Below are 18325 nucleotides of genomic sequence, written 5' to 3' on the forward strand. Positions count from 1 at the left end.
CCTCTTCGTCACCCTGCCCCAGAGCTTCTTGAAAAGGGTGGTGGTTGGGCGCTTTCCTCCCAAATCCCTCAAGAAGCTGTGCTTTCGGGAGACACTGGGGAGGAGGCCAGTAGGCACCAACCTTACAGGTACTCGACACACCATTTTAGGTGTACTGCAAACCCTTGTATTCCCCTGGGACAGGAGACAGGGGCTGGGGGGCTGGGGTAGGGGGAGAGCTTGAGCTCAGCTCCATTCCTCAGGCAATGGACACTGACGCTTACAGCTGGTGTGGAGATCAGGAAATGTGAGTTCCCTTTGCGGGGGGGAGGGAAGATTGGGGGGGCAAGTTACGACCTTGGGTTGTCTTGTGCGAAAAGTGAGGCTCAGAGTCTCAGTCTCTTGTCCAAGGTGGGAAGGCAGGTGAGTGGCAGAGCAAGAATTGGGTGCAGGTCCCCGAGGGCTCTGGGGGACCTCTCCCCCGCAGGCCACCCCTAGCCCGTGCTCCTTGCCCACCAGGCCAGATCAGGCTCGCCATCTGGATTTTACTCTGCAGCTAGAAGCCAGGCAGCTTGTGAGGACCCGTCAGAATCACGTCCGGTCAACTTGAAGGGGGAATCTCAGCGAGGGAAGGACTGGCCCCCTGTCAGGCTTGGAATGCCTGCTTGGCTAGACTCCACTGTCCTGTCTGTTCCCTGCATCCATCACCTGAGGACATTTCCTCATTTCTGTAGGGTTCCTGGCTCCCCTGCATCATGGCCTGCAGTAGGTAGGGCGTCCTCTGTCTCACTGACCTCAGCTACCCTACCAGGGTTTCGGGAAAATCAGTTGGCATGTCCTGGGATGGCTTTCTAGCCAGGCACTGGCTCCCGTTGGGCACGGACCAGTCATCTGGTCCTTAGGCATTTGGACCCCAGGCTTGGGTTCCCCGGTAGGATGCTCATCAGATAGGTAGGAAGGGTAAGTGGGGGAGCAGAATTTAGAGATAGGACCGGAGGAAACAAGTCCTATCCCAAACCATCGAAAGGTTAGGGCAAAGGAGACAGTTGCAACTTGGAGGCATCCAGGGGTCATCCCTGGGGACCATGCGGTCACATCTGTTTGACGGGACAGCTGGTCCAGGAGTGTCACGTGATCAATCAGTCTTCAATTAGTTTGGTCACAATCTACTGTGTATCCAGTCCTGTGCTGGGCCTGCAGCTGGAGAAAATAAAGTGGAGAATGGCCCTCCCTTTAAGGGGGTTGAGCTGGAGAGCTTGGAGGTAGGAAGAGAGAAGCGGATCTGGGGTCTGACAGGAGACCAACAGAGGTTAGCACGACCCCGGCTTATTAACTTGTGACCCTCACCCCCGGTGGGCTCAGTCCTCGGAGATCTGGCTTTGGCTGGTGTGGACGCCGAAGGAGAGACTATAAAACCGTCTGCCCGTAGTTGGCGCGGTCGGTGATCGCTGGCAAACGCAGGATGAGCGCACACAACTGTCTGCAGTCACGTCTGAATTCAGAGAAAGGCGGGGAGGTGTGGATTCTCTGAAAGGCCCTGGTTGGAGGGAGCTGACTGGGCCGGCAGCTCTTAGGCCTTGGGAAGCTTGCACTTCTCAGGACGTGGCCACTGGGGGGAGGAATAGGACAAATTTTAGCATCTTCCCTGCGAGGTCCTCTGAGAAACCCCCGTGACTGCCCTTACCTCGCCCCCCCCCCTTTCCCCTCGCATTTGGAACCAAAGCTCCGCATACAGTATCTGGCTAGATGGGGACTCACGGGGCTTTTCATTTTGCGGTAAAACGTCAAAGGTTCCCAGCCACATTCCTGGCGTGTGGGAGCCAGGGTGTCAGAAAAATCTCGATTCCATTTTCTCTACTCCCAATCTTGCTCTGAACTTTTCCCACTGATCTGTGCAGCTCTCCCAATATATCTCTGAAAATACGCAAATATCTACAGCTTTCTGTATTTCTCTGAACGTTTGGAAACTTTCTCTGGAATGCTATGCTGAAGCTCCTTGAAATGCGGTGACTTTATGTAAATCTCTGAAATCCTAAATCTCTGTGCAGATGTCTTTTCCTGGGTTTCTCTGCTCTATGGAACCACACATTCTCTCTGAGCCTCAGTGACCCTCAGCCCACCTGTCTACCACAGCTCATTATCATCTCCCAAATGGATGTTGGGCAAGGCAAGTCCTGTTTCATCAATGTTTTACACTTTCCTGTGTACAGATCTTTCACCTCGTTGGTAAAATTTACTCCTAAGTATTTTATTCTTTTTAATACCGTTGTAAATGGAATCTTCTTCATAGTCTATTTTTCAGATTGTTTAAAAACGAATATATAGAGATGTGGCTAATTTTTATGTGTTGATTTTTGTATCCTGAAACTTTATTGAATTTGCTTATTAGTTTTAACAGTTTTTTTGGTAGAATCTTTAGGGTGTTCTTTATATGAGGTCATATCATTTGCAGAGACATTTTACTTCCAAATCTCTTTCATTTGGATATCTTTTCTTTCTTTCTTTTACTTTTTCTTTTCTTTTCTTTTTGTTTCCTAATTACTCTGGCTAGGACTTCCAGGGCTATATGAATAGGCCTGGTTGGAGGGGACCCCTGTGTTTTGCTCCTGATCTTTGGGTAGAAAAAGCTTTCAGCTTTTCACTATTGAGTCTGTGGGCTAAGCTCAAGGTCTTTACTCTGTTGAGATGTATTTCATCTACATTTAGTTTAAGGTACATTCCATTTATATCTAATTTCTAAAGAATTTTTATCATGAAAGAATGTTGAAGTATATTCCATATGTACTTAATTTGTTGAAGGGCACTTGGGTGGCTCAGTCGGTTATGCATCTGCCTTTGGCTCAGGTCATGATCTCAGGGTCCTGGAATCAAGCCCCGAATTGGGCTCTCTGCTCAGCGGGGAGTCTGCTTCTTCCTCTCCCTCTCCCTCTGTGCTCACTTTCTCTCTCAAATAAATAAATAAATAAATAAATAAATATCTTTGGATATACTTAATTTGTTGAACTTTTATTATGAAAAGATGTTGAATTTGTCAAGTACTTTTTCTGCATTTATTGAGATAATTGTATGATTTTAATTCTTTATTTTATAAAAAGTGCATCACATTTATTGATTTGTATATGTTGGACCATCCTTTCATCCCAGGGGTAAATCTACTTAATCATGGTGTACGGTCCTTGTAATGTGCTGTGCAGTTTAGTTTGCTAGTATTTTGTTGTAGATTTTTGCATTTGTACTCATCAGAAATATTGGTCTACAATTTGTTCTTGTGGTGCCTCGTCTGACTTTAGTATCAGGGTAATAAAGGCTTCACAAAATGCATTTGGAAGTATTCAATTTCTTGGGAAGAGTTTGCAAAGAATCAGTATTAAGTTTTTACATATAGGGATCGAGTTTCTTATTAAAAAAAAGTTTTTACATATATTTGGTAGAACTCACCAGTGAAGCCATCTGGTCCTGGGCTTTGCTTCACTGGAAGATTTTTGATTATTGATGCAATGTCCTTACCTATTATTGATTTGTTCATATGTTCTACTTCCCTGATTCAGTCTCCATAAGTTGTATGTCTCTAGGAATTTACTCATTTCTTCTTTGTTTATCTAATTGTTGGGGTATAATTGTCCACAGTAGCCTTTTATAATCACATGTATTTCTATCAGGGTCCCAAGTTGCCTCTTTCGTTACTGATTTAATCTATTTGAGTCTTCCCCCTGTTCTCTCAGACTAGCTAAAGGTTTGCCAATTGTGTTTATCTTTTTAAAAAACTGACTCATAGTTTTATTGACTTTGTCTATTGGCTTCCCAGTCTCTGTTCTGGTTTTTGTTATTTCCTTTCTCCCAACAACTATGTGCTTAGTCTGTTCTTCTTTTTCTAGTTACTTGAAGTGCGACTTTAGATTGTTTGAGATCTTTCTGTTTTCTTAATGCGGGCAGTTATCTGTTGCTCTGGATTTCTTGCTTTGAACATGCAGTACCAAGACTTGGACACCAGATGAGGCAATAGATCAGATTTCCGCCTCTTCACCTTTAGTGATCAAGAGTAAAGCATTTTGGGGCACTTCAGACACTAACGTGCCCCTAAAGTGCGTGGGATCCCGTCTGCCTGCAGTGTTCAGAGTTGGGTGGGCACGGCTTGGGCAGCTGGAAATCTGAGCTGTTGTGGGACAGTAGGTCTCCGTGTTTAACCTCGAGGCTCATGTGGTCCAATAGAACGTTCTGCTGTGATGGAAATATTTCAAACCTGTGTGCTCTAGAATGGTAGCTATTGACCACATGTGGCCACTGAGCACTTGAAATGCTGAGACTAAGCAACACAAATTTTAATTAAATTCATTTAAATGTAAGTAGCTACATAATTTTTAAATGCCTTGAGATCATTTCCTCATGATCCAGCATTCATGAGCTCAGGGTCTCGGGTCCAGAGGAGCGTTACCAAGGACTCCCCTCTGTTCTTACCCTTAACTCCATGGCGGCCTCTTCACAGGTGTTAAGGTCTTTAAACAAACAGTGGTACTGATCAAAAACACGGATGTTGTGAATTTCCAAGGTCAGTTTGTCTTCTCCCAGGGTGCCCTTTGGAAAACAATGCAATTCATATGCTAGTGAGTGCTTTTTCCAGAGAATGCTCTCCTATCCTCCTACAAGTAAACCAGTTGGGAGTGTGATCCTGAGATCAGCCCACTTGCACATTCGCTGTGGTGGGGAAGCTGGCAGCTGAGCTCAGCCTGTTGGCCTACTGTGACCACCTGGAAGCTCCCACAGGGAACTGCCCTGTGGAGGAAGTCAGAGAGCACGGATATGGTCTGAAGGCCACAGAAGAATGCTTCACCTAGCTCCCTCTGCACTGGTCCTCTCGGCCTTTGATGTCAAGTCCTTCCCAACTTTGGAACTTTGCTCTCTGACAGCAGCATTATTCCCTTTGGACCCTCCCATCATCACTGCCTTCTCCTTATCTCTCAGGCCCCAGCTTAAGTGTCAGCTTCTTGGACTTCAACTTCTTATGACCATCCCATTCAGCATTTCCCCTAATCCTACCTGAACTATCTTCACAACACATATCACCACCTGATATTTTTAATTCCTGTCCTTATTTTCTCTCATGGCCCACTAATATGTGAGCCATGCAACAGCAGAGTCTCTATTTTATTCCCTTTTAAAAATTCTCTTTATTAGCCCCAGGGCATAAAACATTGCCAGAACATAGCACACACTGTGTAAATATTTAACAAAGGAGTGGAGGACACTCCCATTGTCCAGAGGTGGGATGTGGACCACTGTGCTGAACAACAGCCTTGACTTATCAGATGTACCAGTTGCTTTTCTCAGTGTCTGTGTTTGGTGGATTAAATATGGCCACAGATTTCTTTGATGCTCCTTCCAAAAATTGAAGGAATGTCCTCTCCTCTTAATACTGTGTGTTCTGTGATTGCTTTGCTCAGTAGAATATGGCAAAACAAACAAACAAACAAACAAACAAACAAAAACTAGCTGCAAATTTTTCTGGGCTTGTTTAATGAATGAGCAGCTTTCCTTTCTCAGCTTTTTGTCCTTTTGGGCGGGGGAGGGGGGTGACATTCTTTCTGGAAGCCCTGAACTGTCATATTTGAAGTCCGCCTGGAGACCACCATGGCAGAAAGGCCATTATTGACAATCTAGTTGATAGTCTTGGCCGACCCCAGCCTCTCGATTTACTCCACTGAAGTATGAGATGGTGAATGAAGCCACCTTGGGCCCTTTGGGCCATCCCACTAGCTGAATACACCAAGTGACCTCAGTCTTTGTCATGTGGAGCAGAAGAATTGCCCGATGAGCACTGGCAAGTATTCCTGACCCACCAAGTTGTGAGATATAATAGAATGGTTGTTGTTTTAAATCACTAACACAGGGACAATTTGTTCTGAAGCTGTAAATAACCATAACCTGCTCCTCCCAGCCTCTTTAAGTTTTGCTCCTTTCACCCATGCCACATTCATTCCTGACTCTGCCAAGAATGTTGATCCTTCTCACCATAAAGAACCTGAATTATTAGACTTCAGGCTTGCTGTGCTAAGGAAAATTTGTGGATGGCTCAAGCTCACAACAACTCCTTTATCTGAGGTCCTACTAAACTTATAATTCATATCGTCACATAAATGATTGTGGTTTGCTCTTAAGTATAAGGGATATATTCATTATGATTTGCCAGTGAGAATATGAGATTCCCAAGGGGAGATGTTAGACATTCATCTCTCTCTATTCCAGGGCCCATCATGGCAGCCCTGTGGCATGGAGCTGGGGCTGAGAAGGACACAGTAATTGAAAGAACATTTCTTAATAGTAAGTTGTTCTAACACTCATTTCTATCCTCAAAACCAAACAGAAGGCCTTAGAATCTGAAGATCAGCAGTGAGAATGCTTTCTCATTTCCTTCAGTGTCATTTACCTCCATTCATTTTCTTTTTTTTTTATTAAGGTTTATTTATTTTAGAGAGAGAGCATGTACGCATGTACATGAGTAGGGGGAGGGCAGAGGGAGAGAATCTTCAAGCAGACTCCCCACTGAGCAAGGAGCCTCAGGTGGGGCTCAATCCCATGACCCATGAGATCTAGACCTGAGCCAAAATCAAGAGTTGGATGCTTGGGATCCCTGGGTGGCGCAGCGGTTTGGCGCCTGCCTTTGGCCCAGGGCGCGATCCTGGAGAACCGGGATCGAATCCCACGTCAGGCTCCTGGTGCATGGAGCCTGCTTCTCTCCCTCTGCCTATGTCTCTGCCTCTCTCTCTCTGTGACTATAATAAATAAATAAATTAATTAAAAAAAAAAACAATTTCTAAGAGTTGGATGCTTAACCGACTGAGCCACCCAGGTGCCCCATTATTTTTCTTCAAAGATGTGACACGTCATGAAAAGGGAATAGGTACCCCTACCTAAAGTAAGTACTATTATCTGGAAGAGAATAGCCACAAAATATCCAGAGACAGAGGAAAATGAGGGCTCTGTCCACCTAGAAAAAGAAGTAGTAATTGTGGCATCCGGCAGCAAGAATCATTGTAACAATGGGGGGAGGGGAGCAAAACAGAGACAATTTAGAAATCGGGCCTTTTGAGAGAACTCCCTTTGATGTGTAACCAAATGACTTAGTCAAACCACAGGTGTCAGACCCTCTGAGATGAGATGATCTCTTCCTCTTTCCTTCCTGTGCTTTTACTGTGGCTTTTACCTTCATCAGATTACTATTCTGAAGGGCAACCACAATGGATGTGGACGAGAGCATAAGAGGTGCAGAACCCAGTTCTGCCCATCCCCATGCTCGCTTGGCCCCGTCTGCCCTTGGCCTAGGCCACCTGCCAGACCCAGAGCCCAGTCGCTGCCTCCCATGTTGTCTCATTTCCCCCATGGGAACACTTGTGTGCCTTCTCCTTGGCGGAGCAGACAGGCCAACTCCTCTAGCCAAACCTCCACATTCCCCATTCCTGCTGTTTCGGTCTGACGTGCCTGGATGCATGGAGCTTGGGGTTCCACTCGCTACTTGTGTATTCAGATGAAATACCACATCACGGAGGTGGCATCTGGATTCCCCATTTTACCCAGAGGGCCTGGGTAAAATGACTCCTATGCAAAGCTGTGTTAAATGTTTGTGAGAGGATCCTGGATCAATCAGATACAGGCATTAGGAAGAAGCAAGCAGACAAAGGCCTCTCCTTTCCTAATTTCCTTTTCACTTTCGCTGCCTATAATTGCAGCCCCCCCTCCATCTACTGTTAGTAATAAATTTTGGCACAGTCTTTTTTTCTAGGTATCCTAGACAGAGAAAACAGATACTGCTAAGGTATGGAGTACATATCAGCCTGCTGGCCTGAGGAACATATATATATATTTGGTTGCACATACTCCACAGTTGAGCTGGGTTCTGGTTTGCAAAGGACCTTGAGCATGCTGATAAATAAAATAATAGATTTTACCTGCTAGAAAAAATGGAATGCTTAAATGCAAAATATAAATGATATAATCGGTGGTGAAATTTGTTTTATAACAGGAGAATATCAAAGATGGTATTAAAAAAAGAGAAGTTACAGGTTTGATATCTCTTGCAATGATCTAACTTACCCATTGAAAAGAGAGTGGAGTTGGAGAGACTGCACAGATGAAAGCAGTACCACGGGGGGTGGGGGGCAGGAGGTAGATATTTGCAAAACTTCATCTGATGAAGGACTCACATGCTGAATACATATATTTTAAATTTTAGTTATGCAAATTATTTTTAAGGCAGGCACATAGTCAAAAGAATAATATGCAAGGGACCTGAACAATATCAGCATAAAAAATACCCAAATAGCAGTAAAGATAAGAAATGGTGCAGAGCCTAAGAATCAGAAAAAAATCATATAAAAAAAACCCACAATGAAATATCAGCATTCCCAGCACGGGTCCAGTGACAAGGCCGGCAATACCAGGTTTGATGAAGACGTGGTGTGATGTGGCATATAGGGTGTTCCTCGTGTTCATGACCAGTAACAGTGAAATAGGTAGAGTGATATTTGAAAGCCCTTGAGTATCTTCTTCCAGAGTTAAAAATAAACATAGCCTGTGACCCATCAATTCTACTTCTGTGCATATGATCAGTGGAAATAGATCACATATGCACAAGAGATACGTACAGTAAACCTCACGGTACAGTTACGGGTAATAACCATACTGAGATCAATACCAACACCCTTAACGATAAGCCTACATATGCCCCCGAATAATATCAACATCCATCCAATAGTTTCACATCCATAATGTTAATAATTGATTTTTTAAGCCTAATTTATTAAGAGCTCTTCTCATGTACAAGTTTAGCTGCCCATTCTTTCAGGTTTTTGCATAGAAAATTATAGTTTTCTGAACAATACTTACTTTGTTTCTTTTCTTTTATTACAAAATCACTTGCATTCTGCTAGTAATAGCTTTTCAAAATTACCATTTATTAATAATAGCAATAAAAATATAAAGTCCTCATTCCTGAGGCATAAATGTGGCAAAAATGCAAAACTTTTCCTAATGAAATTAGATTTCAAGGCTTCCCCCCATTGTAGATTCTACAGATGAATCTACAGATTCAACACAATTCCAATCAAAATCTCAGCCAAGTATTTTGTGGCTTTTGACAAACTGATTAAGATTTATATAGCAAGACAAAAGACAGAATTGCCAATGCAATACCGAAGAGCAAAGTCAGGATGGACACTACCTGACTACAAGACTCACTATATATTTTTTAAAGATTTTATTTATTTATTCATGAGAAACACACAGAGAGAGGCAGAGACACAGGCAGAGGGAGAGGCAGGCTCTTCACCGGGAGCCCAATGTAGGACTCAATCCCAGGACCCTGGGATCACGTCCTGAGCCAAAGGCAGATGCTCAACCACTCAGCCACCCACACGTCCCTCAAGACTCACTATAAAGCTATAGTAATTAAGACCACACAGTATTTTTTTTAAGACCACAGAGTTGAGTGAAAGAACAGATTCATAGAGATTAATATATCAACTGAAAAGAATAGAGAGCTCAGAAATAGTCTCATACAAATAATCAACTTATCATTAACAAGGAAGTAAAAGCAGGTCAATGGGGTAAAGGATAATTTTTTAAAAAGATTTTATTTATTTATTCATGAAAGACACAGAAAGAGAGGCAGAGACATAGACAGAGGGAGAAGCAGGCTTCCTGTGGGGAGCCTGACGCGGGACTTGATACCTGGACCCCAGATCATAACCTGAACCGAAGGCAGATGCTCAACCACTGAGCCACCCAGGCGTCCTGGATAATCTTTTTTTTAAACGAACCGTGTTTGAACAATTGGATATCCATATACAGAAAAAAAAATTGCATACACAGACACTCAAAAACCAAAACAGACAAACAAAAATCTACACACAGACCTTATACCATTCACAAAATTAACTCAAAATGGATCATAAACCTAAATGTAAGACACAATACTATAACATTTCTAGAAGAGAAAAATAGGAGAAAAATCTGTGCAACCTTGAGTTCAGCTATGAGTTTTTAGATACAATGCCAAAAAGCATGATCCATGAAGGAAAATTTGATACATTGGGATTTATTGAAATTTAAAACTTCTGGGACACCTGGGTGGCTCAGCAGTTGAGCATCTGCCTTTGGCCCAGGGCATGATCCTGGAGTACCTGGATCGAGTCCCACATCGGGCTCCCTGCATCGAGCCTGCTTTTCCTTCTGCCTGTGTCTCTGCCTCTCTCTCACTGTCTCTCATGAATAAATAAATAAAATCTTAAAAAAAAAAAAAAGAAAGAAATTTAAAACTTCTGAAAACTTCTGTGAATGACAAGTCACAGAATGGGAGAAAATATTTGTAAAACGCATATCTGATGAAATACTTGTATCTACATGTTAAAAATAATTTTTAAATTAAATAAAAATTAAAAATAAAAAACAACCACCCAATCAAAAAAATAGGCAAAAACCTGGACAACTTATCATAGAAGACTAACAGGCAGCAAATGTGCATATGAAAAGATGCTTATTTGTTACTAAGGAATTACAAATTAAAACAATAATGAGATACAATCACGCACGTATGAGAATGGCTGACGCCTCCCAAATCGACACTATCACTAGGTGGCGAGGATGCGGGAGCCACGGGAACTCTCACTCATTACTCCCGGGAATGCCAAATGGTACAACCACTTTGGAAGACAGTTAGGTGGTTTCTTAGAAACCTAGACATAGTCTTAACCATATAATCCAGCAACTGCACTCTTAGATATTTACCTAACGCATTTGAAAATTTATGTCTACATAAAAACCTGCACACGTATGTTTGTAGCAGCTTTATTCATAATTGTCAAGAACTTGAGTCACCAAGACATTTCAATAGGTGAAAGGATAAACAAATGATGGTCCGCCCATAAAATGGAATATTGTTCAGTGACAAAAGGAAATGAGTTAAGAGGCCGTAAAAAGACATGAAAAGACCTTAAATGTATATTGCTAAGTGAAAGAAACCACTCTGAAAAGGCTGCCTACTGTCTGATGTTACTTATATGACATTCTAGAAAGGGCAAAACTATACTGACAGTAAAATCTTCAGTGGTTACTGAAAGTTCAGGAGGAAGAGAAAGGGGATGTGTAATTGAAGCACAGGGGACTTTTAGGGGAGTATTACTATTCTGTATGGTACTTCAGCGGCAGATACATGGCTCTATGCATTTGACAAAACCCATAGAACTTTATAACACAAATAGTAAACTTTAATGTATGCAGATTTGGAATAATTTAGGAGATCAGATAATCCAAGGAAGGACTGTAAAGTATGACTGGGGAACCTAAGTGTCTCACAAATGTATGAAACAAGGGGATGGGTGGGAAAGGTGCTGACCTGAGTAACTTTGCAAATGAATGGAGTTAATAAGCTCAAGTGCAAAAGGAACCACACATAAGCCCCGTGCTGTCATTGATAAAATTGTTTCCTGGTGGGGTAAAGGTTAAAAATTCTGACTAGTGCTGTACATGTGTACTGGAATTGAACAATTAAGTAGATGAGTGGACGGTGGTGGAAGCCCAGTGTCTCGTTGTCTGAGCAGGATTTACAGAAGAACCAGGGGAGGAGGCTAGAAAGATTCCTGTGGTAACGGATTAGATTTGGAACTAGTGGTGTGAATTCATGTTGAGCTTCATGTAGATATGGATGGTTATATACAGAAACAGAGATAGGAGTCTACCAGGGGTAACACACACACATATATTTCTTCGCCCTATCAATTGAAAGGGCCTAAAGGAAACAACATCCCAGTTGCAGTGAGCACAGCTAGTGTCCAGGTCTTGGTTTCTAGTACCATTCACCAATAAAGAGACTTGGGCTCTTTGAGAAGCAATTGATCCCAGAACTGGGGCTGGGAATAGACAATAGCATCTTGTAGGTCCCGGAAAGCAAGTGTAAAAAAAAAAAATCAAACATATATATGTGTGTGTTATACATATATAACACACCCACATATGTGTATATGCACACACATATACACATATATAGATATTAATGACTATGCCATAGGAGCCAACTGAAAGAACTCCCAGTGGCCAAAGCTGGATCAATCTGAGGAACAAAATAACAAAAGAAATAAAGTAGTATTGCATTATAACCCAAAGGATAAAATAAATACCCATGAGATCAAACAGATCAAGGTCAACATCAATAATGATAAATCACATTGATAATATGTACCCTTGATATGATGTGATGAAAATTACCATTTTTCTCATAGTCTTCCTCCCAAAACCCACGACCCCAATGGAATCATGAGGGAGACATTAGAAAAATCACGACTGGGACACCTGAGTGGCTCAGCAGTTGAGCGTCTGCCTTCAGCTCAGGGCGTGATCCCAGGGTCCTGGAATCACATCCCACATCGGGCTCCCTGCATGGAGCCTGCTTCTCCCTCTGCCTGTGTCTCTGCCTCTCTGTGTGTCTCTAATGAATAAATAAATAAATCTTTAAAAAAAGAAAAGAAAAGAAAAATCAGGACTGAGGGCCATTCCACAAAATATCTCACCAGTACTTCTCAAAACTGTCCATATAATCACAAACAGGGAAAACCTGAGAAATTACAATAGCCAACAGGACCCTCAAGAAATATGACACTAGATGTAATGTGCTACACTAGATGGAAATCTGAAGCAGAACAAGGACATTAGGTAAAAACTAAGAAATCTGAGAAAAGGTAAGAACTTAATAATAGTGCACCAGTGTTGGTTCATTGATTATAATACATGTAACATACAACTACAAGTTGTTAATAATAGGGAAACTGAGTGTGGGGCACATGGGAACTCTATACTATCTGCGATTTTTCTCTAATTCTAAAACTGTTGAAACAAGTTTGATTTGTTTTGATTTTGTTTTTGTTTTTAGAAACAGATCACAGTCCTAAACATAAAATGCAAAACAATAAAATTCCTGAAGAAAATTTAGGAAAAAAAGCCTTTGTCACCTTGGGTTAAGTGAAAGTTCCCTGGTATAATCCATAAGAAAACAAACCGATAAATTGGACTTCATCAAAACTTAAAACTTTTCTTCCAAAGACACTTTAAAAACTGAAAAGACAAACTACAGACTGGGAGAAAATATTTACAAAGCATATAGCTCATAAAGGATGGAATATGTAAAGAACTAAATAATAAGAAAACCAAATAATAATTTAAAAATGGACAAAAGAATTGAATAACAGACGCTTCACTAAATAAGCACTGAAGGTTGGCGCCACATCAGTAGTCACTTCAGAAATGTCAATTAAACCCACAATGAGATACCACCACAAACACATTAAAATGGTCAAAATTAAAAAGATTGACCATACCAAGTTTTGGCAAGAAAGTGGAGGATTCTCATACCACTGATGGAAAAATGTAAACTTTGTGGAAGAAGTTGGAAAATTGCCAAAACTTTACCTAAATGGAATCACACAATACGTATTCTTCTTTTGTTTGGCTTATTTCACTCACCATAATTATTCTGAGATTCATCTATGTTGTTTGGCATCAATAGTTTATTCCCTTCATTCCCAAGTAGTATTCTGCTGTATGTGTGGGCCTCAGTTTATCTATCCGCCTGTTGATAGACATTGGGGTATTTCCACTTATTTGTCATCTTATTTTTTTCTTTTATATTTTGTGAAGTTTTCTTGACTCTTTCATCCCAATTTCCTATTAAGTTTTTTATGACTTCAATTTTAATTTACAGTAATTTGTTCTGATTCTTTAACCTTAATTGGTATGTTGCCTTTCTAATGTTATTGGCAGTAGAGGGCAAGACAGTCTTTGTCCATTTGTTTTGTTTGATTTTGTTCTGTTCTCTACATGTATCCACTTCTTTCCGTTTTCTGTTTTTTTAATCTTCATCTTTCTTCACATTGTAAACTTTTCTCAGTATCTTGGAATTGCTTCTCCAATTTACACTTCAGACTGAAGAAAATGGAAGATAGGGTGAGAGTTTTATTAGTTGAGTGAGACTCGTGGATGGTCAGCCTTTTACCAGTTGCCAGGGAACCAGCCACTCTTCCAGAGCACCCCTCTCCCAGAAAAGCCCCAGGACACGGAGAGCTTTACCTAGGGGGACAATCACTACACTTTCTATTCTAGACTTCCACATATGGTGTTTTTAACATATTTTCAAAGAGATCTCTGTTTTTTATTTTTGTTTGTGATCTCTTGTTGGTTGGCTTTTGCCAGGGAGTGAGTGCTGGCTAACAGCCATTCTGTGCATGGAGGTGGGGGTGCAAGCTGATGATTACATGTGCAACATTTCAACTAATCTCCCTGTTTTCTTCCCCACTTTTCACTCCCATTCTTTATCATGCATAGAGTCCCAAGCCTTTCTAGTATCTTACCAGGGAGGTCTACTGCCTTTAGCTGCAGCGTCCTTGGAATTAAGAATGACGATGCAGAGCCTGTTCTTGCTCACTGGTCAGGTTTCAGCTCCAACGTCACCCCAGAAAGTCACCCAAGACCACCATAGCTGAACAAACCCCGTCTCTAATTGCTCCCTCTCCTGGCTCCCGATTTTGTCATCTTCATAGCATTTGTCACCATCCGATCTTGTTATTTATTAATTTCCCCCACTTACTAAAATGTAAGGAGTTTTTTCTTCTTCGTAGCTCTCCTTCTGTCTCTACCAATACCTGTAGCATGAGAGGTACTCAGGTGTTCACAGGATAAAGGCACAGCCATGGGGTATTGGGCAGGTGGGGAGAAGGGGAGATGCTTCCATTCCAGCTCAAAATTCAGCTAGTCCAGGCTGAGCCTTAGTTCCACACTTTCCTCATCTCAGATCGAAGGTACTCGCTGCTTTCCGTGGCTGGGGAGTCAAGGATGATGGGACTTCATCTCTGGACTGCCCCTCCCCTCCTGTTCCTATACTCCTAGCTTGTTGTTTTTTATGTATCTTTGGAACTTTTCAGATCCACTGTTTCTCACAGCCCCTTCAAACACAGTGTTTTGGGTTGTGATCTTGACCCTGCCTTATCTTCGTCCTATCTGTGTAGAATAGGTAAGAGCAAACAACAAGGAATCAATATGGAATTGAAGAAGACAAATGTCCTCTGCTTGTCACTTGAGACAAAACATCACACTTTACCCCAGAACATAGCTATGCCAGGGTCTCGGCCCTCATAGACCCACAGTCCAGGGCCTGACCTCTGCAGGGATCCAAAGAGGATGCGAATGACGCTAGCATCTGAGACAGAAGGACCATGTCAAGGGAATCTGTGTCACCTGCCCCGGATACGTATGATTCAGGATATCAGGCTGTTTGGCCTCAAAACTTTTTAGACTGAGAGGAGGTATACATGAATGAATTAATAATAAATAAGATGAAAACGTGTTTGTCTTCTGGTATTTTATTAACCATAAGTGGACGCCCTGCCCTAGAGGAGCACAGTGTTGGACGCCAAGTTGGACAGACATTGGACAGAGCCCGGGCCTGAGTTCTTTGGAAGCTGAGCTGTAAGAGCTGTGAAGGCACATGAGCACCATCTAGAGGCACAACTAGCACTGCAGGCTTCCTGAAGGCGGCTCATGCCAAAGGGGTCACAGAAATTTGCTCCCAGACCCCAACCCTATCACAGCTTGGTGGGCGTCATTTCCATAGACCATGAGGGAAGCAAGCAGGATATTTTCATATCTTGGGTCAAAACCTGCCTCCACTGCAGACCAGACCACGGCAGTCCACGTAACCTCCTTTTCCCTGATGGTTCCTAGTATATTTCCATTAATTCAGTCCACATCCGAGCATTTTCTATCTTTAACAGTATGTTTAACATTTTTTTGTGTGTGTGCCAGATGGTGCTTGGCAATGGGACTATCAGCTCCTTCATGATGAGTCAGTCCCTGGGCTGGAAGGGACATAGCGCAGCCCCTCCTTGCCTCAGGAGGAGGAACGCTTGGTACATTTTACACATCCCCTGCCTTTGTTAAGACAAGGTTCCCCGGAACAGCACACCCCACCAGCTCCGGGACAATTGACATTTGCAGGCAGGTCCCAATGTAGGGTTTGGTGGTCAGTAAGATGTACCGTTGAATCCTCGCTCTGCCACTTGTGGACCGTGCAAAGTACTGAACCTCACACAAATTACTTCTCTGAGATTTGATTTCATAGTTTGCTAAGTGGAGTGATAATACCCACCTCATGGTCTTATGGTTAGGATTAGCAACAGTCTACATTATTTATGCATGACCTAGTGCAATTCCTGAAACCAAGAAGGTGCTAAGAAAATATTAGCTTTTACTATCACTCTGATAATAATAAAAACTCTAACCATGAGAGCAACTGAGCTACCCTGCAAAATTGTTGAGGGTTAAATTATGTACACATGTATGATAGACTGCCAAGTGAGACAGAACTTACAATTTTTTCGAGAGAGAGAAGCTGCCAGTGGCTTCTATCTGACAAACATTGCAAGTTGTATCACCTTGAAGTGGATCTTCGCTTTTTCTCTGAACACTTCAGTTGCACCTCTTAGCTATTGCAAACAAAAGACCGCAAAGTACACACTGAGATATGGAATAGGTGTAACAGGATTCTTCGACGCTTACCAAGATTGTCCTTTATAAAATCTCCAAAAATGTGGCCACTCAGGAGAAGGGACTAAATTTGCACGAGCTGAGGAATCCCCAGGAGGAAAAAGGATTAAAGCCAATCTCTTCCCTTCTGAGGATCAGCAAGGGGACAATCTCTCCAATGGCCTGAGTGCACTTGGACGCAGCACCAAACCCTCTGTACTACACACATGATGTTCTTGGAAAATCCAAGGAAGGTAGCTTTAGAGGCAGGTAGGCTTTGAACAATTAAATGAGAAGTGAAAGCCTTGTAACCTTTTTTTTAAGTGTGTCCAACTGGTGAAGGAGGTCATTCAAGCGCTGCATCTGGAATATGGTAGCACTCAATCAATGGTGGTTCTTATTACTCATATTATTGTTCCACGTGGTTTCCTGCTAATCTGAGCCAGAGCTCGTGTCACTGGCAGCAGCCGCGGCTGGGCCACCTCCCTCCGTAGGCTCACTCAGTGGCGAGGCCGGGGCGCTTGGGGATGGAGAGGCCGCACACAGACAGGGCCCGCAGCTCCAGCTCTTCTCCACATCCTTCTCTCTCTCGGGATGTGCTTGTCCCCCTGGCAGGGAGACATCCGAGAAATGCCCACCAAGTAATGCTCGCCCTTTGGACATTTCCAGAAAAAACAACTGGCTCTCTGTGGTGCATCTAAAAGCACAACTGTGCAACCTGCAGATGGCTTTTCCTTTTCCTTCTTGCTCACCGGCGTCATGTTTCTCGCACGGGTCACACAGGATACAGGGAGAACAAACAGGGGAAGGGATGAAGTAATAGTTCTCTTGGATGTGACAAAGTCCAGAGGCCTCGAGCCATCTCTTGAGCAGGTTGCACTTTCTCTCCCCGTGGACTTCCTGTGTTTGCTACATGCAGCATGCACTTTTGAGCGCTTGAGCCCCGCGATGGTAACCTCACCACAATGGCAATCCCAAGGTAAACTGCCATTGCTCATTTGCATCTCAGCAGCGCAGCTTTCTTGGTAATGCACACTTAATTACATTAGAGGCATGGAGCATAAATCATGTTCCCGCTGCCTCTTATGGAGATTACCTGATGGATACAGGCTTCCAGATCTATCTTTAGGTTTATTGGTGACAAATATCAGCCCTTTGTCCTAATGGTGAAATAACATCATCTACTATCACAGGACACAGATTCAATTTGATGAAATATCTCAAAAACAATCTCTGCATCACCGGCCCTGGGAGCTGGATGGATCCGGAAAAGTAACCCACGCCTTCCTCAGCCTTGGCGGCATCACCTGGGGGAGGTTTTAAAACGAGCAACACGCAGGCCCCACCTCAGACCTATTAAGTTGGAGTCTCTAGGGCCAAGGCCCGGTGAGCAGGATGTTTTAAAACTTCCCTGATGATTAATAAGTGCAGCCTAGAATGAACACCACCAACCCCACTGATATAAATCAGCCTGGTGTTGGCGCTGGCAGAGGCTTTGAGGCCTCGCAGCGGACGGTGGCTGCGGCAGGACTCCCGGGGTGACCGGGGTGACTGGGAGAGCTGTGTCTGGAGCCCCGAGCTCTGCTCCCCCACCCAGAGCCCTAGGTCCATCGCAGCGGTTTTCTCAGCGTCCCTAAAGGCAAGGCCTCCCTCCTGAGAGCGGCGGCTCCTGGCTAATGCAACCGCCAGGGGGAGCCCAGGACCCTCACGCTTTTGGGTGTAGATTCACAGTTGGCCCAAGCAGGGGGTGCTGCGCAGGGGGCAGGAGGCAGGCCCTCCAGGCAGGGGT

Source organism: Vulpes vulpes, chromosome 10 (genome assembly GCF_048418805.1).
Source record: "Vulpes vulpes isolate BD-2025 chromosome 10, VulVul3, whole genome shotgun sequence".
NCBI lineage: Eukaryota > Metazoa > Chordata > Mammalia > Carnivora > Canidae > Vulpes > Vulpes vulpes.